The 23,181-nt window shown below is 39.9% G+C and overlaps 2 long non-coding RNA genes across 2 annotated transcripts; both read left to right on the top strand.

The window, feature by feature from the left end:
• The first annotated feature begins 1,334 nt into the window (after positions 1-1,334).
• Positions 1,335-9,383, top strand: LOC108507483. The gene is made up of 4 exons (XR_001878163.1): positions 1,335-1,561; positions 2,767-2,915; positions 3,571-3,706; positions 5,320-9,383. It is a non-coding gene; the product is annotated as an uncharacterized LOC108507483 (long non-coding RNA).
• A 1,795-nt stretch (positions 9,384-11,178) lies between these two features.
• LOC108507484 lies at positions 11,179-18,350 on the top strand. Its single transcript, XR_001878164.1, has 3 exons — positions 11,179-11,460; positions 11,646-11,765; positions 18,131-18,350. It is a non-coding gene; the product is annotated as an uncharacterized LOC108507484 (long non-coding RNA).
• Positions 18,351-23,181: the final 4,831 nt, after the last annotated feature.

Below are 23,181 nucleotides of genomic sequence, written 5' to 3' on the forward strand. Positions count from 1 at the left end.
CAGTATCACCGATTGTAAGCAATGTGAAGGTGAACTGTGATAAACAGTGCTGGTACTGGTATTGTGGTAGTTTTATGATGTGACAATGATTGTAAAGGGATGCCCAGATCTGCACAACCTGATTGGGCAGTTGTGGCTCAGTCTTTGCCATCTTTCTCCCAAGTGTGTCTTCCAAAGATTAGGACAGGTAGCTGTTGGCCTCTTCGCTCTGCAAAGTGAGAAGGTGGAGAGATAAAAGTTAGGCTGTACTGTCCCTCATTTGTCAAGTGAGAGGGCTTTCATTTCGTATAGTGGGCAGAACATCTGTGTCAGAGAAATGGATTTGAAAGAGCTGTGGTCCCAACAGGAAAGGTGGTTTTGAAAAAAAACCGCCACAACACATCAAGGAAGACATAGAATCATAGAATCAGCTGGGTTGGAAGAGACCTCCAAGATCATCAAGTCCAACCCTTGATCCACTACTGCTGCGGTTATTAGACCGTGGCACTAAGTGCCACATCCAGTCTTATCTTAAAATCCTCCAGGGACGGAGAATCCACAGCTTAAGACCATGCCCTCCTGTCTTGCTGATAGTTGCCTGGGAAAAGAGACCAACCCCCACCTGGCTACAACCTCCTTTCAAGTAGTTGTAGAGAATGATGAGGTCTCCCCTGAGCTTCCTCTTCTCCAGGCTAAACAACCCCAGCTCCCTCAGCCTCTCCTCATAGGACTTGTGCTCGAATCCCTTCACCAGCCTCGTTGCTCTTCTCTGGACCTGCTCCAGGACCTCAATGTCCTTCCTGAACTGAGGGGCCCAGAACTGGACACAGTACTCCAGGTGTGGCCTCACCAGCGCTGAGTCCGGGGGAAGAATCACTTCCTTGGACCTGCTGCCACACTGTTCCTGATACAGGCCAGGATGCCATTGGCCTTCTTGGCCACCTGGACACACTGCTGGCTTCTTGTCAATCCAAACTCCCAGGTCCCTCTCTACCTGGCTGCTCTCCAGCCACTCTGTCCCCAGCCTGTAGCACTGCATGGGGTTGTTGTGGCTAAAGTAGGGGACCCGGCACTTGGCCTTGTTGAACCTCATCCCACTGGAATCAGCCCAACTCTCCAACCTATTCAAGTCCCTCTGCAGAGCCCTCCTGCCTTCAAGCTGATCGACACTCCCCCCCAGCTTAGTGTCACCTGCAAATTTGCTGATGGTGGACTCAATCCCCTCATCTAAATCATCAGTAAAGATATTAAACAGGACTGGGCCCAACACTGATCCCTGGGGGACACCACTAGTGACCAGCCACCAACTGGATGCAGCCCCGTTCACCACCACTCTGGGCCCAGCCCTCCAGCCAGTTCCTAACCCAGCACTGAGTGCCCCTGTCCAAGCCATGGGCTGCCAGCTTTTCCAGGAGAATGCTGTGGGAGACGGTTTCAAAGGCTTTGCTTTTTTTCCCCATGGGACACCTCTCAGAGAATGACTGAGAGAGAGAAACCTGCTCATCTCAGTGAGGTATTCTGCCTTCGGGACTCCTTCATTGCTGGCTGTGAAACCATCACCTGCTGTGCTGGCTACAACAAGGTAGTGAAACAAATTATTCTGGTATGCTCAACACTGGTGACACCTCAGCTGGAACTCTGTATCTGCTTTTTCCACAATTCTAAAAAGATGTAGACAAACTATAGGAGATGCAGAAGAAGTGAACAGAAATGAGAGGTTCAGTCAGTGTGGTTTCTCAAGGTCTTACGTAGTCCTACATTTCTGTGAAATAATCTTTGAAAGTTTTATCATTATAAAACTACTGGGACGAAACATATATAAACATAAGCATTGTAAAACAATCAGTGTAACAAAACAATACCAATTTTTATAAAGGCAACAGAAATATAATATCTATAACTATAGTATTGTCTGGTAATTTGACAGTATTATTCAAACTATACTGGCAATTCATTCTTTTAAAGTTATTCTAGTTTGGATATGATATAGAATTTTGAATTTGTTTTCAAATTCCAGCTAAATTTATAATACAAATTTAATCACATTATAACTTTCTATACTGGAGACAAATGCAAGTTTTGATTTTAACTCTGATTCTTGCTTGCTAGCAATATAACACTACATACAGAAAGAATAAGTTAAAACACATTGTTGGTGACAGAGACTTTCTTAACTTTGGAATAGTAGATTCAGGGATCTATTAGGGCAAGAGGCCTGCTATACAATAAAGAATAAAAACCAATGCATTTTGTTCTTCAAGATGCATGGCCTGCATTGAATGGCTAATGCATGGCTGTAGTTATTGTTCTGATTAATACAAAGATGACAAAAGCAACTAGAACAGTTTCTCTGATTTACTGTTTTCTGCATCATCTTCTCAGTCTCGGGCTAGGCTCACTGGAGCCACAGATTGGCTCCTCTTATTCGTGAGAATTACTAATGATAGATTGAGAGTGAATACTTTTTGATTTGTGATATAACTAAACGAATAAGGGTTACTTGAAGGCATATTAAAGGTATTGTTAGTCATACTAATTACAACATCAGGTGCATTTCAGGTCTTTTCAATACAGACCATACATTTCTTGCACTTGGGATAAAATTAAAGATTTTGTTTTGTTTTCTCTCTTTTTCCAAAATTATAATCAATATTATTGCAGTAGGAAATTAACTTATTTGCAAAGTTGACATTTTTGTTTTTTGTCGTTTCTGAGAAACTGCTGGACGTGGTTTAAGTCAATCGGGAGTTAGGCAACAAATTATCTCTATTATGTTACCACTCCTAGTTTTAAGTTATGTACAAGTGATTAGAAGGACTAAACGAGAGAGAGATTCTGCTTTCTTTTCTCAACCACTTAACGTGTTTGGCACGACAATCCGCCGGCAGAGCTAAGGAGTTAAAGATGTTAAAGATGGAAACGAGAACTATGGAAAGGTGTGTACTTGTTTGTTTTAAATACTTATTCCCCAAGAGTAACAGAAAAGGGAAAGAAGACTTTTTTGTTTCTCTTTCTCACTGCATTAGTAGTACGAATACATAGTAAAACTAAGGTCTTTTGCCAAAAGAGATCAAAATCTCAGCATTGATTCAGCTATGGCTGTCAAACTATAAAAATTTTAAAATACAGTATGAAAATATATCTGTAGGCAGCCAGGTTACAGTGTACAGTAATATCAGACAATATAGCCAAAATGCACCACACCTGAAAATGTAAATAATTCTTGTCAATCTCCTGTAGTACTGAAAATTCATAATGTTAATCATACCATAAATAGATATTCGCTATATCCCAGCTGACCTGTTGCTCTCTTTTGCTTCGGCAATCAAAGACTGATCTCTGCTTTGCTCAAGGAAATGTAATTTATAGAACTATAACTCTTGGCATAACCAGATAATCTTAAATTCTGTCATAATTTTCTGATCCTAATGGGTATGTCCTGAAAGGAACTGAATTGCAATTCTGTACTTCAGCCTAATCTTATAATAACTTGTATGAGTTTTAATTTTGCTCAAGGGAATATTCGAATCTGAAAGTTCCTTCTGCAATATTTAAGCAGATTGTAGCACCTGTCAACCTTTATTTTTACAGACTAAATCATACTGCACATGTCAGAGAGGGGTTCTGTGTGCTCATCCAAGTAGCTGCAGTCCAAAGTGAATTCATCTCTCCTGAAGAGTACACAGACGGCATTTGAGATGAGAATTCAGAATTATTCAATATTCAGGTATCTTTACCAGAAACACCTCTCCTTTGCATTCTTTGTGATACTTACCTTTTTCACAGCTATTGCCCTTTTTGCCTCATAGTTTGAGTGGCTCATAGTGCCCCACAGTGGCTGACAGTTTTCTCTCAGTTTTCTGTGACTCTTATCTTGTATTTCCAGCTCTCAGCTCATTGTGAAGACTCTTCTTGTTGCTCCCCAGCAGCACGACAGAGCATTTACACTACCACACTTTATTCCATTTTATTATTCTTCTCATTAAGGGCATTCAGATTTTCCTAGTCTGTACCCTGGTGTGTCTCTGGGTTCAGTACCCCATGTATGCAGGAGCAAATTCATAAGGGAAGGAACATTCATCTTCTCCAGCATCCCACAGGTGTCACTCATACATGCAATTTAGTGCGGCAAATTCGTTAAAGCTCCTCAACTGTATTTGCCAGGGTTAGGGGGGCAATCTGGTGTATACAAGCTCTGATAGCAAGGAGAGTTATATTTGCTAGTTCTTTAGCTACAGTACACATTTTTACCAATTGCTGTCTTTAATATTTTTAAAGAATGTTTCCACATTGTAGAAATTTTCTCTGTAAATGTAAGGATAGAATTACTGATTCTAAAATTCTGATTATTTTGAAGTCTTTTTTTTAGCTGCTTCTCTGAAGACAAATTGTGCAAAAGAAAGTAGATTTAATGTAAATGCTTAAATTCCCATAATTGTGGAAAACACAGGGATCTTTTATCCACCAGATAAATCTATATCTAACTGCATGATTAGGTGGCTGTAATAAAATGAAAAATTGCAGGATCAAAAGAGATACACCCTGTTTTATACCCCATCCAAGTAAATATTCTTCTGGTCTAAAATTACACAGGATATGACAATGAAGTATGGTAAAAATTCAGTGAGGTCAGTGCTTAGTTATGCATTTGTATGGCAGTGCATCTCTTATTGATACAGGCAGTGTGTCTCTTATTACCTTCAAATATATTATGAAATCTTGAATTCATAAAACCTGTAAAGTATTTTGCTGTGACCATGTGTCACAGGTTTCCTTGTTCTAAAAAAAAACGGGGGAATTTTTTTCTTTCCCCTGCATTGCTGTAAGAGAAAGATGTTGAACAAGGGAGGGAGAAGGTTTCTTTTGTTTCAATTAAATAAATACATACCTGTGGGGATGGATATGAACTGGGACAGACACTGCCTCCCTAAAACTTTGACAAAACCAAGTGAAACAACCTCTTTCTGAAGCAGACATGGCAACAATTCCTAGTCCTGGATTGTTGTAATGAAAGCTTGGAATTTGAGACAATCCACCCAGAAAAAAACAGTAAGCTTCTTACATTTACTCGGCAAGGATAGCTCTTCAGAGAATTATGCAGTGAATAACATTCATCGTACTCCTTATAACTGAGGTGCCTGCATTTCTGCTGGAAAAACAGTTCTATCAATCCTACCCATTGTAAATTTTCCTGCTTTCCATGTAATATTTTAATTTTCCTTTACACCTGTTGTCTTCATTAACATATGCAGAACAGTCTTCTATCTATCATGGAGCAGGCTGGATCATGGTATTACTAATCTCACAGAGAAACTTCAGTACTGCAATTTTCATTTACAGAATCAAGAAACATCTGTGAAAATTACTGTGGTGCTGCAGTTTGGGTGCTGGACAGAAGAGGGTGCCCTTCAGATAGCCTGAGAGAAAAAAGAAGACCTTGGCTGTGGACACCGAAAACAGCCAGAGGTCGTCAAACTCCCAGTTCAGCGAGGCTGTGGAAGCCCATGCAACCTGCACTGTGTGGCCTGGAGAAGGGCTCACTTGCATACTCCGAGCTGCTTGGACACTTTAAAGACTGCATGAACAGCAGGAGTAGTGTTTTGATGTAGCTGGAAATCCCGAGTACAGCATGCTGGGAGTGAGCGATGCTGTTATTGTTTCTGCTGCATTCAGAAGGTGGCTGTAAGCTGATACATTTAATGTTGGCTATGTGCACCGGAGTATCTGTAGTGTTCAAATCAATGCTTTAGAAGATGGTCACTTAATCAAGACTGTATCTCATAAACCAGCTGAGGAAACAAATCCTGTGCTTGCCTGGCTGCATGTAAATATAATTTTTGACTCATACGCTGGAGTTCCTGATGCGTATACTCCTACAGGGGGTAAGTTTGTTGGCTGCATTGAACAAGCAAAAATGCTTCCACATTGTAAAACGCTCCCGTAACATTGATTCAAGTTTAATCGATTACATGAGGTAGTTCAGAGAGCAGTTACAGCTGTGCAAAGCATTAGTCATTGTTAGAATTTGACTTGGTGTGATAACCAGGCAATAAACTCAGTCAGCTGTCAATCTCTGTAGGAATGAGCCATTGTGAGAACTTAAATATCTGCTGTGAACATTTCTATCAAATAAATCATATCTCCTGAGCGGATACTTCCACTGTTTTGACAAGGAAGAAAGAAAATGTTTCCTTTGGTTAGATCTAGAAAGGCTAAATAGAGTTGTAGTGATTGCAAGCCCACTCTGTCTATACACAGGATTAATGCAAGTGTTCAGGGTGCAAAGATGTTTTTAAATCTTGATTTAAAGTGTGTTTTTCAAATTAACAGAGCACTCACAGCCCTCAAATGATACTCAGTGGGTCATGTTTGTTTCTCAAACATATGCCTTATATTTGAAACTGAATCTAATGCTTTTAAATGAACTAATGATTAGTGTTTTTAATAAACAGCCTGAAGTCCAGTGTTAGCTGATGAACTGTGAAACAAGAAGAACATTTACAGGACATACTACAGTATATCAGCTTAGCAGAATTGAAATTTCACTTTTTCAAATGCTGGTTCAGATAGAATTGTCTTTTCAGGGCAACTTGCGTTCTCCAGTGGAATTGAACCAGGGTGCAGAATAAGCTGCTATAATTATGCAAGCCCCACCACTAAGATAATTACAAGTATTTTAATCATCCTTAATTCTTATATCACAATAAGAAAACTTCGGTCCAAACTATCATCCATAAAACTGTTTAAAGCATGAAATCTAAAGTGTGTCCCGAACAAATGAAGCACAGCTTCATCTTGAATTGTTGAAAACCATAGTTACAGGTGACCAGAGTTTATAATGTAATGCTACTTTATCTTTGCTGAATGATGTAAAAATACCTGGAGACAGTGTTTTGTAGCCACATTTACACAAATACATGACATCAACTCTGAGAAGACCATTATGGGCTCTTCAAGAACAGTTACAGAAGCCAAGAGAAAAGTACTTCACCCTTGGAGAAGAAATACCGGCATGCACAGGTGTAATAGGAAGAGCGACACCCTGTCTTTTGGCCATAAACTCAGCTTCTGCTGGATCACGTTCCTTTGCCTGTTACTGTACAGTCAATACTGAAAAGACTCAGAGAAGTGTGAAGTAGTGTGATTTTCTTTGTATGTATCATAGAAAACAAATCAGGAGATGAAAATGTGCTGTTTGACTGCTTGTTTTGGTCATTTTTTTCTTTCCTAAATACTCTGAATACTGTCTTCTACTATGGAAGCAGTTGAACAAATTGGGTAAGTTTTTGCTGCTGTTTCAGAAGAATAATATAAAGCTACTTGTTTAGTCTGTGTTGTTGAGCAGAAATTACATGGCATACTGACAGCAAAATAGACTAATAATAATAACAAATATAATTTATCTCTGCTATACTTTGAGCTGGACTGAACTTTCTCTGCAAGACAGGAGAATAACTCATAAATGTATTATTCTGGAGGAATTAGAGACAAAATCAATACACTTTGCTCGTGGTACACATCAACGAGTTGTCATAACAGTGATTATAAGTTCTCCAATGGTAGTCGGGGTTGGATGCTCAGGCTGCTCCAAAAGTTTCTCTTGCTTGACAAAACAAGCATGAGTTGGTACAGGCTGATGCCAGACTAGCTTTTTATTTGAAAAGCTGACAGTCAACACTATAGACTTTGTTACTCGTTTGCCATTGTTGTTGTATTAATGGATTTCTTCAGTAAATGGCCAGAAGTAGCCTCTATCACAGGTCCATCTGCTTTGGTCATGACTTTCCATTTACTCCTTTCAGCAGAGTAAGAAGCTCAGAAAACTAATGTTCACATTGTCAGAGATTCGGAGGTATGGTGGAGATGGGGAGGTAATGTGGGTTGGGAGTTCAGGCTTTTAGTATAAGTGAGCTCTTGTAGACACAGTGAGAGCAGCCCTGCTGTTTTTTTGAGTGAAGGATGTAAGGGGTGGAGGAGAGTAATTGTAGTGTATGTGAATCCATAATAGACCAGGATTCACTGATTCCACTGCTTGTTGAATGACAAAGTACAAAATTACACAGGAGCGGCTGTAATGATGAGACAGGCATGAGCCCAAGCCGCAAATTCAAATCAGAAAGCAATCACAGGATCAGCAAAGGATATAGCCAGGCACAGCCATATCTGTAATGCAACTCAGGCAAGGACTGATAGCAAGGACCTGAGCTCAAATGCAACTCCTGAGCCAAGTGCAGAGGCCCCTGATAAGATGTCTTACAGCTCTTTCTCATACTACACTTTTCAAAGCAGTCTGGTTGTATTAAAGCTGACATCAAAGAGTGTTAGCCAGACCCCTGGGTGACAGGTGAAGGGAAAAGAGACTGCAGTGTTTTTGTGAATGTGCGGCCTGACAATACACAGTGGAGTAGCTTTAAGGATGGGGTTGTTGATTTGGGGTTTTTTTAGTAGTGGACTTCGGTTCATAAATATGTTGTTTCTGTAGAAAAAAATGTACAAAGGGCTGAATTCTGTTATTCAAGCAACCAGTGATCCAGCTGTGGTTTCTCATATGCAGATAAAATTGGCTCGTATCATAGTAAGACTTTGAGCTTGTCTAGTAATTACCCGCCATACCTCGCTTTGTGTCTGCAGCTCCTCAGTTGGTGACCTGCTCTTTGTTAGACAAAGACCACCTGGTTATCAGAAAATCTAGCTAAAGCCACAGCAGAAAAAGCAGAATTAGAAGGTGGGTGGGTTGCCTTACTCACCAAAAGCAAACTGTTGAGGGACACCTTGAAGGAGTTGTTTGAAGTAAATGTGCTGGCTGAACCCTATGGTACTTGGTGCAGATGCTTGGACAGAAGCAGAGGTGTATGAGTGCCCTTGTGTAGACAAGCTGGGTGTTATATATTCATAGAAGTGTTCATCATTGAATGTTACTGGAGAGAAGGGTCATTATGTAGAAAACTGGGGTTTAACACATGTGGGCTTCAAGCATTTTAATTAGACAAAGAACTAGTTTGCTACCTAAATATTTCTTTTCTGAGCTTTGTGCTTTGATCCTGCAGTACTGTAGGGAAGGAAGATCTTGGCAATAGGGGACAGCTCGTTGCATTCCATACTGGATAAAAGGCTATTACTGCTCAAGCGAGCACTAGAAGACATACAAGGAGGTCTCACAGGATTTGAATTGTTCTGGAAAAGGATTTAATATTTGAAAGATTTTACAAAAATCTTATTTTTTCTGACCTCTAGTAACCCAACCTAATTGAAAGCTGTAATAAAGTGATTAAAAGATGGAGTCTGCTTTGCCGTTGTCTCGAGCATGGAGCTAAAAAGCCTTGATGCCACAGCTAGGCTGCTGCGGGAGCTGAGCTACTTGCAAAAGCTCCTGGAGGCACCTAGCAAGCCATCAGAGGCAGGTAGATGAGCAAAAAAGATAAAAAGTTGTTACAATCAAGAACACGGCGAGGACTTACTCTCCCGTATAAGGTAAGCCAGGCAGATCTTGCTTGGAGACTGGGGAACCAGCCAATGGATACTCAGGGCCCATCTTGGTACCAGGCGAACTTTGCTAGGATACTGGTGAACTGGCCGATGGACATCCAGGGGCTAGCACGGCGAGGGTATTTAAGGCTGTGCTCGGTGACTCCGGGGGGGTGTTTGAGGACTGCTGCAGGAGCTGCTGCCACTCCGTTACCCTGCCAGTTCAGCTTGTTTCTCGGAGGCTACAAGGCAACCATGGTAGAAGCCCAATGGAGATCTACCAGCTTGCAAGCCAGTGGCACTTCATGGTGGTGGTAACTCCTGTCCTGTGCTTTTAACAGTTCCCCTTAGCTTGTCCCACTGTCCTATCTCCCTTCTTTCTCTCTGCTCCTTTGTGTTACAAAATAAAGTTGTCATTTTGGGATCCAGCATCTGGGCTCATTTGGGCCTTAATCTCACTTATGGGAATGTTTTAGAACCTGATTCCCGTATGCATCCAAGTGGATTGGAACATTAGCTTGTTTGAAGGTTGGAAAGAAATGTTATTTTAAAAAAATAATAAATAATTATCTGCAACCTTACATTGGCTCACCAACCACAAACATTTTTATTTATTACTCTGAATGTATTCAAGCTGCTCAAAGAAATGAAGAAAGTGCTGGATAGTTATATTACCGTCAGTAGGAGTCTTCAGTTTCATTGTCATTATGATTTAAACTGTCAGTAAAACAGAGCAGTTATACTGAATGTGAAATGAGGCTTATGAGAATGCATGTCTGTGCCTTGTGTTATACTCACTGGTTCATGTTTCTCTCATTGTATTAGGTTACTCCACCCCCTCACCTCTCGTGGATCAGCAGTAATATGATTATCATGTTGGCAGAGGGGATTTTCAGAGAAAAACAGAATGTCCTTTTTTTGAATGGTGATAGATTAGAATTTCTCTCAAATGTGGAGGCATTCTTAAGTTATTTAGTGTCACATAAAGCTAATAAAATTTTATAGAAGACAGATGCAAACCTCTGTAGTTAAATAATTGTTTTTTAGGGCTGCTTCAGTGGCAGGTGTTTACCTTAGTTCTGTCACAAACTGTTATCCTGTGCCCATCACTCCACTGCGTTACTCTTAGAAGGAGCTCAATAATATTGAACCAGTTACAGTGACAATGAATATATCATTTCCCATGAGTAATTAATTCTGCCCTTACCGTGTTTCTCTTGCTTTGGTTTGAATTTTTCCAGGTTCAGTTTCCATTACATTGCTGTCTTCAAGTTTGTCCCCCCACTATGGATTTGTGGGGGTCTACAATCGGGTGCATCTGCCTTAGATTTCTGCTTCATTCCTGTGTCTGTGCCCAGTCGTGCACGCTGCACACATGTTGCTTCAGTCCCAGCTTGTCTTTTGGATCAAAGCAGCTGGTTCTCTGTAGGAGAAAACTTGGATGTGTCTGGAGGCTCTACCTCAGTTGCTGTTCCAGATGGCAGTAGAGACTGCACTCGATTTGACTCCTTGCTCTCTCTCACTTCCCAGCCCTCCACTGCTATCCCAACATCATCTCAACCCCTACATGCCCTCATTGTGTACAGCACATGCCCTCAGCATCATGTTACAATAACACTGTCCTTACCTTTTTTTTTTTTTTTTTGGCACTTGGAATGGAAAAAGATGGGGTTAAAAAAAAAAAGACGGTTTAGGATGGCAAGGACAACAGGGGAGACCTGAAATCGGGCCTGTGTGCATGAGACACTGCCATTGTTTGGACCAAGCATTCTGCGCGAGTGGCTCTGCACCCCTAGCTGGGAGGCTGCCGGGGACTGCGCACTTGGAGGAGTGGATGTTGCCTTTGCATCAAATGCCCTTCCATGACAACCAAACATTTCTACTGATATAAATGGGCTGCTTTAAATGCATTTAGAAGTTGATGTGGCCACAACGTAGTCAGTGGAGGAAAGGGTTTTTTGCAGTTATGTTGTCACAATGAGCTGGAACATGCACAGGGCAGTGAGGGCTGTGCAGGTGAGGGCAGAACTTGCCCCTACCTTCTGTCTGGCTGTTTTTGTGTGATGCTCTTTGGATCAGTAAAAATGAAGAGTTTTTCATCCTATATTTCATCTAGATGTGTTTAGCAGTGAACAAAGAATTTTTTTAAAAGAGAAAATTGCGATTTCCTGTCTATCATTTCTTCTCCCTCTTAATGAAAGGTGCCCTTGAGTGAACAGAAGTGTGACAAGGATGTACCTTGACAAACATTGAGCTGATGGCAGGATGGACTGTTCTGTGTTTCTAATTAGTGACTTTCCTCTTCTTACAAGTTCTGGAAAGTATGTATTTCCTGAACTGATTTTTTTACAATTGTGTTTAAATTTGTGAACAGTGACTCCATTATTGAAAAATTATAGCTATGATCGTCATCTGTAAGGCTGTTTAAGTAGAAAAGCATGCTGCATCAGGTAGAGATGAATGCCGTGATTACTTTTATAAGATAATGGAGCCCTGAGTTTTTTGAGCTGTGTTTGTACATTAACCTGAAATGAACTTTCTTGCTCAGTGGTTTCATTTGTATCATCATTTTCAGTCACTAAACCATAAAAAAACACATACTCCAATTCCCTGATCAGTTTTAAGCACTTCCTGAATTAGAAAAAGATTTCATGACTGCTGCTTAACTGAGTAATATCTGCCTTCATTTAAAGTATTGGCATGTTTTATGTATTAACTATTAAGACCTGAGTCAATCGTGATGCTTTTTGATATATTTTCAGTTTTTTTCTTCCATGACTGTTTTGCTTTTCTCTGTTATCTGCACGGTCACTCTCAGCCCTGGCGAATTGCTGTCCCTCTTAAGTCTTGATCAACACATAGCTATACCAACATGAGAAGAATGGGAGGTGGTAGGGTTACAATTTCTTTTCCAGTAGAGCTACATGGTGCAATTCCTCGCACACCATTTATGGACAGACTAACTGCTACAGCTTATTCTGCTGTGAGGGGATAAACTATTACAAGGTGAGCACCTTTTAAATCATGCACCAGGGATAGCACAAGCTACTCATACTCTTCTGACTTCTGCAGAATAAAATTGTCTAATTTTGGTGTGTAAACACGTTCTCCTAAGCCAAAAGCTTAAAATCTGATCCCTTGGGTTACTGTGTTTCTCTACTGCTTTCCTTCACCCCTATTTCAGGCCACATATACGAAGTATGTAGATCACGGCATGCCGCGTATCGGGTGTCTCTGACAGCTGGCAACACATTTGCAGTACATGCATAGCACCAATATTTCCAAATGCAAAAGGGAGCACAAAGATTTCAAAGGTTTCATAACGCTTGCTCACAAATTATGCTTTTTCCCCAGGTGGTTTTCTGTGTGTTTTAAAGTTTTAAAAAAATATTCCTTGTTTTCCAGCTGAACACAAGATACTGCACTGACCACATACCAGTGCTTTCTGAAGTCCCGAAGGGCACTCTGGGAACAACAGTTTTTGTTCCCAACAGCTATACATATATATATATACATGTGTATGTATATATTTATATAGTTTTTACTTTAATATTATATATAATTTGTTGTGCTATTATGCAGATTTGGGTGGATTTTGTGGGTTTTGTGGTTTTTTGGTTGGTTGGTGGAATGGGTTTTTTTTTTGCTTTGTTCAGAAGAGGTAGCTAGAGCCAAAGCAAGTAAACCTGACATGATAAAATGTGGAAACTATATAGCTAAGGTACTTCCAGTTCCTTTTATTGAAAACAGTGCCTGTGCTTCCTTATATTTCACTATTGTGTAGTAACGTATTTCGTCATATTGCAAGTTATTTTTCAATGTTTTCAACTATTGCTTTGTGTACCTTTTTAAAGTGACATCATTTCAGCTATTTATATGATGTTTTCTCTTATGGCATGTGGTGGTTTGGGCTAGGCCTTCCTTGGTGACCAGTTTGTAACCAAGGAAGGGTCCAGATTTACCCAGTATTCCCTACAATTTTTACGTAAGCCAAATTATAAGAAGAGAGGAGGAGAGGCCTTCGCTCTCTTTCCTTCCGGCGGCTTGGAGGTGCAGGTTCCCTGCTGTTGAGTCTGCCGTGCTGGGGAGCGAGGCCTGGTTAGGCCTTGCCGACCTTGGGAGACAGAGGTTGCCAGCGATCGGTCCAGAGTGACTCTCGGTTGTCCCAGGAGAGTAGTGAGCTATTTTCTTTGCTAACTTTTTTAGTTGTTAGATATTGGGTCACTAATTGGGATATATGTATATATTTTATTTTAGTTTTGTTCCCTTTCCCTTCCCTTTCCCCTGTGAAATTGTATATTTTAATTGTATATAAGTGTAAATATATTTATATATCTCACTTTGGTTGTCTCTCTCATTTTGGGTTTTCTTAGTTTTTTTTTCTCCCTCTTCTCCCTGAGGTTTTTTTTTGCGGGGGGGACTTCTGGTGGTAAGGTTTGGAGACTTGGCAGGGAGCCAGCTTCAAACCATATCATGGCAGTAAATGGAAATCTCAGCTGAGTTTCTGTCTTCAATATGCTAATTGGGATGCAGGGACAACCTCAATACACAGTGTCAGGATTGTGGTCCAGATAAATGGTCCCTGGCCAGGCACAGGTGTAGCTGGGACACAGGCAGGAACCGAGGGCAAGAGCTTCAGCTTAAAAGCAGCATCCTGTGAAGCAGGATAGCCCTTGCTGACCTCTGTTCTCTTTCTCTCAAGGCCACCAGCAGCCTTTCTCAAATCTGGCCCTGAGCCTGTGAGGCTGAACACACAGGAGCTCTTGGGTACTCTGCAGACCTTGTTTCATCTGTTTGATCAGGCACATTGGCTATCTGCCACTGCCCCTTATTTTCATTCCCTCCTCCTTTTTGTGGTCTGCGGAGGTCAATAAGCTATCACGATCCCAGGGGAGGCAGAAAACTGGAATCCTTTATTGGGTTCACAACTTCATATTTAAAGGGTTCATTGTGGCTGTTGAAGATGATGAATGGGAAAGATTCAGAAAATGGCATGAACTGTATGAAAGTTACTGAGGGAGCAACAAGGACATCAGTGGCCTTGAGTTTTGCTACCTATATCCTCATTGGAAACAGACTCTATTATTACAGACTACAGATTTTGTTAATGCATGTTATATATTACCTTGTACCCCAGTTATAGTAATTTTCAACATGTTCAGACTTGTTTTTCCCCTCGTGTTCTTGTCCCTTGCTCTGATTGGCCGCAGTTTGCCACAGTGCTCAAAGCCCTTTGATTGTGCTAACATCGTTTTCCCTCCTACCTTCCCTCCTTGGTTCATTCCCTTGTATGTCCCATGTTTCACTCATGGTCCAGTGCCTTCCACCCCGAACCCTATAAAAGCCAGTGTAGTCCCTTAATAAAGGCAATAGCTCCAGACCTTCCACCTTGTCTGAACCCCTGTATGCTGTCATGTTCCTACTTCCACCCAGGGCCGTGGGAGTCTATGGTTTACATATTCAACAGGGGGCTTGCATATTCATTCTATTACAGTTGAGGACTTTCCAGAGGTGAGGTAAGGGAAAAAACAGGTTTGACAAATCCTGGGGTCTTAGGAATTGCCTCATGGGAAAAACCCGCTTTAACTTGGGGGATTTTACAGGGGGGACAGGTAACACAGAAGGAGAGATAAAACACAATGGGTCTTCTGTATAGGTTAATCAAATTGGGGTATGGTCTCTTTGGCTTGGGCAGGGCATGTGATAACATCATGCAAGGAGTCTCCTCCATCGTGCTGGAAGAGGCAGGAAGAATCCACAGTGATGAAGTTACTAAAAAGGGTTTTTCCCCAGCTTCTGCGACTCAAGGTCTTCTGTTTAGCAGTTTCTTTTCTCATATCTAAAATTTGGAATCCAACAGTGGTCTTCAGAACTGCCACATCTACACTAAATTGGGTTCAAGGCAAGTAACACTTTCTTGGCTACAAGGTCAGCTTTTCCCTAGGCCTTTGCTTGATAGCTTGTGTGGCAGGTGGTTCTTTGAGCTTCCAGTACTATACGAATAACAATGCTTTCTGCTGAAAATACAGCATGTATTTACAACGTAGACTGCTGATAAATCTTTGAGGAAATTCTGGCTACAAATTAGGCACATTCTGCTTTGCCACAGGCTACACTTTATTGGACATGAATTTAAGTAGTTTGCAGATGAGTACAGCTGAACTGTACGAATACTGGTTGACTAACCATCTTACAGTTTGGTGGGATTGTCAAAATAAGAAACAAACTATTAAAGACTTGTGAACTTAAACTCTGAATCATATTTAGGGTTGCCAAATTAGAGAACAGAACAAGTTTTTCAGTAGATACAATTTTCAGTACATACAATTCATTCAACCTTTGGATTCATAAACCCAATATGATCATATAATTGGAAATTGATATCATAAGTGTTGGGGACTCACAGAAAGATGAAGAGACAGGTAGATGGAGCAAACGACCACTGTGATTACGCTCTTGGATTGTGCCATTTCCTTGTGAAAAATGACACTCTGCACATGTCTCCTGTAGAAAATTATATTTGAAAAAGCAGTCCAACCACAAGAATTAGCCAATGTTACATGATTGCTTTTTCTTTTTACATCAGAAGGATGCAGATTGTGGAAGAAGACTGCTTTATTTAAATACCAGGAAAGTGGGAGACAAGGGCTTTGATTCAAGTATTTTGTATGAGAAGGTCTCAGGCAACCGGCACAGGATGGAGCAGCCTTAACAGCAAGACATAACTGTTCCTGAATGCAGCAGCAGTGGAATTATTGCCACCTGACAAAGCTGGTGTTGATGCTTAAAGGCAGCATCTGTAGGCTCAGGCAGCATTTCAAAGCAGCTCAAATACCATCAGCTAATACATCCACCAGCATGTGAAAGTCTGAATTATGTTAATGTTGTTGGCTAGCATTTCTGTGTTTGGGAAAGGAATTTATGAGTAACTGTCTCCCCAAGGGGTTTTCTCATAAACCCTGGGGCTTTGCTATAAACCCCTTTGCTGTAAACCTTTTGGGAACACATTTTATTCAGAATTTCACATGAAGGACTAGAACTTAAACTACGAAAAAACAGATCTCTTTCATTTGCTCTTTCTTTAAAACATCATAACAGATTCTGTACAAAGACAAGTCTAGGCAAGATGGGATTTAGAGTCTTACACTCTCAATGTAATTTAAATGCTTTTGAAAATCCTACTTATTGTGAAATTTATTTATTAAGGGGTATCAGAAAGCTTGATAGAATGAACAGGGCTTAAACTAACTGCTTTGGGGAGTATCACAGTAACTTTCATTTTGCACAGTAGCAGGTATTTGTTGAGTCAGAGAGAACAACACTGCCGAGGAGACAGCCTCCACGGCAGGTGGAAGGTCACGTTCCCGTGTCCACCCTCTTCCACCATGGATATACATGAATCTTCAGAGAAGATCAACATCTGTCTACAGGCTGAGAATAGATACTTATTTCCAACTTCTTTTGGTAGTTTTTAAAACAGGCTTTCCTCCAGATAACTAGGCTACTACACTTACTATGGCATGTCTACTACACATACTATGACATGTACACATTTTCACCAGTACTATTTGTGAGTACCATTGGGAATACTGGATTACTTGGAATTTCAGCGCTGCGCAGGATGAGAGATTAGGTGTATAGGTGGTAGATGATGCAGTTCTTTATATCTATTAAAGATGACTTACCCCTCATGTATTTTGCACTATAAAAATACTACTGGGCACAGATAAAAACATGATTAGCAATTTCAAATAACATTTTCAAGATCAAATAACCCCCTCATCTATTAAATCAATAAGCAGTCATTTGATTCATTTGATTCTGAGGATTAATTCTGTAAGCCAGCTTACTGTTCTGATCTGATCTGTAGAGAAAAAGGAAACTCGAATGCTATATTAAGATATGTTCCACTCTGAGCAATAAAGTTGAGTGCATCAGAAAATCAAGTTTGACCTGAGGTTGATCTATTAGGTTATACTGATTTCAAAAAATTACAATTTAATTTAGGAAGCAAATTCTACAGATTCTAATAATTCTTTAATTGAAATTTAAATTAATACAAAATATCTGAGAAGCAGGAAAATTAACCAAAAGTCTTCTTGGCATATAAGGGGAAACAGCCTTGTTCAGTAAAGATCTTTCCTTTAAATTATGGGATAACATTTGCAATTACTATAAGAGTTTTGGCCAGACATTTGTTTTTAAAAGGGCTATTTGTCCTTAAACTGAGACGTGAGAGCAGCTCTGTTTTCAGAAAATATCCTCTGAATGAATGAGGTGAGTTATTCCAGCAGACAGAGAGCAGATGCGCTGCAGATGAAATCATTGCCCTGCAGAAAAACTAAGGAATGTTAAATGGTACATAATGCATTGTCCTGGGACTTGTACAGTGTGAGTGGGCTCTTGCATTACTCATAATTTCTCAGGATTTGTCCACTCTGGTTGTGGACATTGATGGTGTCCTGCTAGGAAGACTTAAATGCAAAAAGCTTCAGGTGAGTGAGCATCTAACTTTGGATAAGTATTTATATTACTGAAATCAAACATGTAAATATTAAAAAACTTTTTCCAAAATACATTTGCATTTTTTTTTTGGTTATAGTATTTAGAGGTGAAAATATAATGCAAATTCTATATTCCTTTCAAGTGCTTAGTGAGTCCTTAGCTGTGAAGTATTGTATTCTAGGAGTGACTTCTGCCCAGTGAAAGCTGTTTCCTGTTGTCTTTCTGGCACTGTGATGGCTCTTCTATGTGCTGCCAAGGCTTTGTGTTCAGTCAAGATATGTGAGTATTGAAAATTGTCTTGGTATTTTTCGATTCAAAAAATAACTGTAGGTAAGTCAATAATAGGTTGATTAGCTTTCTCTGGAGATGTACCTTTTTAGTGTCTACTTACTGATTTCTTCTTCTAGCTACATCACAATAAAATAAAATGACAGAAACAATATACCTAATTTGGTGATTCTCACTTAGGCAGCAGGAATTAATTTTTCCTTTCCGTCATGAAAATCAGATTGTACAAGATGGTACAAGAAGGATGTTCAAATTTTAGAATTACCCCTTATGTCTGTCCTGAAGCCTTTCACTTTCATTTGTCTGCGTATTCATTTTATCACTGGGCAACATAGGGGGGAAAAAATCAATCCACTTAGAATCTTTTTTTCATACAGTCCCGTTACTTCAGCTTTATCTTACTGATCATGCCTGCGCTTGGTTGTTGTGTACAGACTTTCTATGTTTCTCCCATTATATTGTCATCTCATTAAAAGTGAAAAAAACCCAAAAGTGAAACTCAGACAAGAAGAGGTGCCTTGCATCCCCTCCAAGTCTTCAGTTAGTCCACCAAGTAACTTCTTTTCCTGCCACCACCTGAAAGACATTTTGATTGCTATGTGGCTCATGCTTTGCTATGTACCACCCTAAGAAATAGCAAAGTAATCCAGAGATGAATTTTTCCTGCAGTCAGTCACTTACACTGACAATCTCAGTTCCTGGCTGTAGGGACCACCTATGAGAAATTGTATTTTCCCCATCCTCGCTTGGGAAGGTGCTTGTGGGCAAAACAGCTGGCTGACTGGGCACTGGTTTCCTGGGAAGAGGGCATGTGAGGCCTGGGAGCCCTTGCTGGGCTTATCCTCCTTCCAGGTAGTGTCTTTCAGGTCTCTCCAACAGCAGTCAGACCTGTGGGGAGGCTTGCTGGGGAACACCATATGGGAAGTGTGGGGAGGAAAACGGGAAGACTCTAACCCTTCTGAGCTGCACCTTTACTGGCCTACCATCATATTTCCTGTTTTATGATATTGTACTAGTTTATTCCTTTTTCCCTTTTCTTCCCAGCTTGATGGACTTTCCAGATGCTATTTTTCCACCAAATTAATTTTTTTCCAATTTTCCAACTGGTTTTGCTTATATGAAGTCCCTTCTGGTCTCATCCAGGTTCACTTCATAGCAAGGGCATCAGTGTGCTTCCTGAATGCATCTCAAATGCTTCCTGAACAAGTGGTAGCATCTTATTTCTCAACCCTGCATCATTTCTTAACTTCACTTTTTCTCTCTTTACGATGTAAAATGCATTTGTGGCTTTTCCTTAGTTCCCAGAAATCCCAGAATTTCCTGTCCTTTTCTCCTGATTGATGCAGCTTTTAAACTGGTTTAAGACTTCTGGTCATTCCAAATTTATTCCAGCATAAGCAATATCAAAGTCAAACCTCGCTGCTCACTTGGCTCTATGATTATTATACTTCTGTTCATGATTTTCTCTTCTTCACCTTTTTTTTTTTAATATAATTTATAAGCAACAGTAGATTCAAGTTCTTTGAAGGAAAAAGCATTTCCTTGTATGTATTTGTACAATTTATAGCATAAAGCTAGGCTTAGGGTCTCTGTGTAGTGCCTACAGTATTATGTAATATGCTGCAAAAACAATAAAAATACAGTAAAAAATAAAACATGATTGGTGTTGAATACAACTGATACACGAGGGCAGAAAAGTTTTTTTTAATTTATGAACAAGGTTTTGGAGAGTCTTGTTTTGATCTCCGTTTGCTGACCTAGGTAAAGATATATATTCAGCTTTAAAACTGGGTCAGCAGACCTACATTTCTACCTGTCACACCTACCTCATCTCCTCCCTTTTGCAACTGAGCATTTCCGTGTCATATACCCTCTATCTCTGCTCAGCACCATCTATCTCTATCCATCTATCTCTCTATCCATCTATCTCTCTATCCATCTATCTCTCTATCCATCTATCTATCTATCTACCTAAGCGCGGAAAACATTTTTCCTATTTTTTCCCCTCTTCTCTTGGAGCATTTAATGTAAAAGTTTGGCAGAGTCTTGCCCATCTTACCTGAAGGCATACAAAACGAACAATTGAAAAGTGGAGAAATATAAATCATAGTTTCAGTTATCTTGCTTATTTATACTGACTGAACTGAGTTGAGGGTAATTCTGCAGTAGATCAGGTTGGGAATTTGACAGTAGAGATTGTGACTGCTGTTACACTGCTCAGAGTTTTGCTTGGTCTTTTGGGTTTGATTTGTCCCATGTAGAGTTTCAAAACTTTTCAAAAGTTATTGTTCTCTTCTACCTTCCTCAGTATGAGTTTAGCTTAGTTCTTTTTTGTAGCACTAGTCATCCACATTGCTGTTTTATTGTTGTTGTTTGGGTTTTTTTGGTTTTGTTGTTTGGGTTTTTTTAAAGCAAACAAAAAAGTGGGTGTAGACTTTTTCACAAAATAAGTGAAATTGGTGTTTGTTTTTTTTTCTCTCAGACAGTTTCTGCCTATGCTAAATCAGATTTTCATCAAAATCAAACTATTAACCTACTGATATTTTTTCAGAGACTTTTCATTTCTAGGGACAAGGCATCGTGTCACTCCTGGGATGTCAAATAAGCTCTGTCCTTCTATTTGAAAATAATTAAATCTTTTCTTCTTTTGTCTGTGCCTGTGGCTTACAGTGAGCATGGCAGTCTGTGCACAGATCCACTCTGTAAACAGCAACCTTCAAGATAAGTTGTCCATATGCACTTTCATCATTTGCTCTTCTTCCTATCTTTCAGGGCTTCTTTAGTCTCTTGGGGTTGTGCAAGTGAGCAAGCATAATGCATGCTGTATACCTGTGCCCAGTGTGGAAGGAGGGAGAATACGGGTACATCCATCCTGAAGCTATTGCTGACTGAGAAGTGTTTGATCTTGAATGTCTATGGCAGTGTACTTGAGGACAGCACGTCTGGAAGAATTTCAGCTATCTTTTTTCTCTTGAATTGCACCACACAAATTTTACTCCTGAAATTTTGCACTAGCCATATATTTTGAAATGTCAAATTTCAGCTATATTTTATCTTTTTTAGCAGACTCACAGATGCAACACAGTGGAACAAGGGGATTTCAGAAACTCCAAACAACCACAAAACCATAATCTTCCCACTTATGCAGACATTTCTGAGGCATTTAGAACAATTATAGACAAACTTACTGCAAGTATTAACCAAGAGCCATTTAACCCTGGAATGTTCTTCATCTCCAGCTGCTGGAAGAACCAGTGGTATTCCCTGCCTTGTAGTTTCAGATTACCATATTCCTAAAAATAGAGCTATAAAAACCAAACTGTAACCAGAGAACCACCCAAGCTAGTAAAAACACTTTTTAATTGAAAGGGCACTTTGAAATCCCTGTCCTGAAAAGACTGAAATTATTTATGGGTGTCTCGGAGGAGAGAGGAGGAGGAAATGTTTCCAAGAAGAGTGGACTGTTCTTCCAATAATAAAATATAATCAAAACTACTTTTTAGCATTTAGAATTTACAAGCTGGCAGCAGCCTGCTACATGCTGTATAGACAATAATGAAAATAATCGGTCATGCTCTTTGATGCTGTACAACCTCTTTGTGCTATAAAATAACGGCAGTAGCTGTCCCCTGACCAAGTAACTGGTGAGTAGAGCAGGGAGGATTGCTTCTTTTGAAGTGTGTCTGTGTGTGTGCTGTAGAGACCATCCAGGAACATTCCTACTTCCCTTTCCTTGTGGTTGGTATATCAAAGCAAAGGAAAAGGGCTGAAGGACAGGAATTTTCTGACCAGGTTTATTTGAAGACCTCGCTGGTTTTTGTGACCTACAAGAAGCTTCCTCTAAGATAAAGAGGGCAATCCTGAGCAACAAGTAGCTGCAGCAATCACGAGTATAGATGATAGACAGGTTTAGTCTTCAGGTTTCTATCCTAAGTGTAGAATTGGCAGCATTGAAAAATAACAGAGGGTTCATCCCTGGATACTGTTACAGACACATTTCTAAGAAGCTGAGATTAATATCTGTCCATAATGACAGCAGTTTGGATAAGATCTCTTCAGCAGTTGTTAGGAGACAATGCAGAATTTACCTTCACTCAGAATTAACAACTTGAACTTTAATATGGTAGATCTGATGTGACTGGACTCTCTAATCACTGTTTTTCTTTTTGATTTTTTTTTAATTTTATTTTAGCCTTCTTGCTGATCATGAATCATAACTTTGTTCTAAGAAAAAGGGAAGATTCCACACTCTTTTCTTTTCAGAGACTTTATCAGTGACTTTCAGACTAAGAGCCCTCAGGACTTACTGTATCTCATAAATACAGTCTCACTTTGAAGTCTAGACTAGAGGAGTTAACTGTAAGCCCAAGTGAAATGCTCTTTTTTCCCCCCTTGCATATGAAAGTTTATACTATATCTAGGAATACTGCTACTTTATTAGAGAATTGAAGCAGGCACTGGTTTAATTAATTCTTCAGAAAGGCAGCAAACAGCCAGGCCACATATGACTTCTGTCATCTCAGAAAAATCTAGCAAAGAATTCCCTTCTTGAGTTAAAGGTTAAATATATAAGCTGTAAAGTAGACATTCCTAGAGGAAAAAAAGAGAAGGTTGACCATGGTTTTAGGGACCTGGGACACTGGAATGAAATTATGATCAAAATTATGTACAAGGCTCTAACAGAACTGACCAAAAGAGCAGTTATCACCTAAAAAATGTTTGGTATTTACAACAGGGAACAAGCATTGACAGACAGTTGAGGAAATGGGGGAAACCGGAGATATTCAGGGAAAATAACTGCTAGTTCTCCAAGGATTTTAACTTGGCCAACATGCTAATGAAAATCTCTTTTGTGATTTAAATGCAAAGCACCACAGAACATGAAACTGTATTGAATGGGATTTTCAGTTGTACCTTTGAGAGGGGAAAATACCATTCCTTATT

The sequence above is a fragment of the Lepidothrix coronata genome, unplaced genomic scaffold, assembly GCF_001604755.1.
Source record: "Lepidothrix coronata isolate B3197 unplaced genomic scaffold, Lepidothrix_coronata-1.0 Scaffold258, whole genome shotgun sequence".
Taxonomy (NCBI): Eukaryota; Metazoa; Chordata; class Aves; order Passeriformes; family Pipridae; genus Lepidothrix; species Lepidothrix coronata.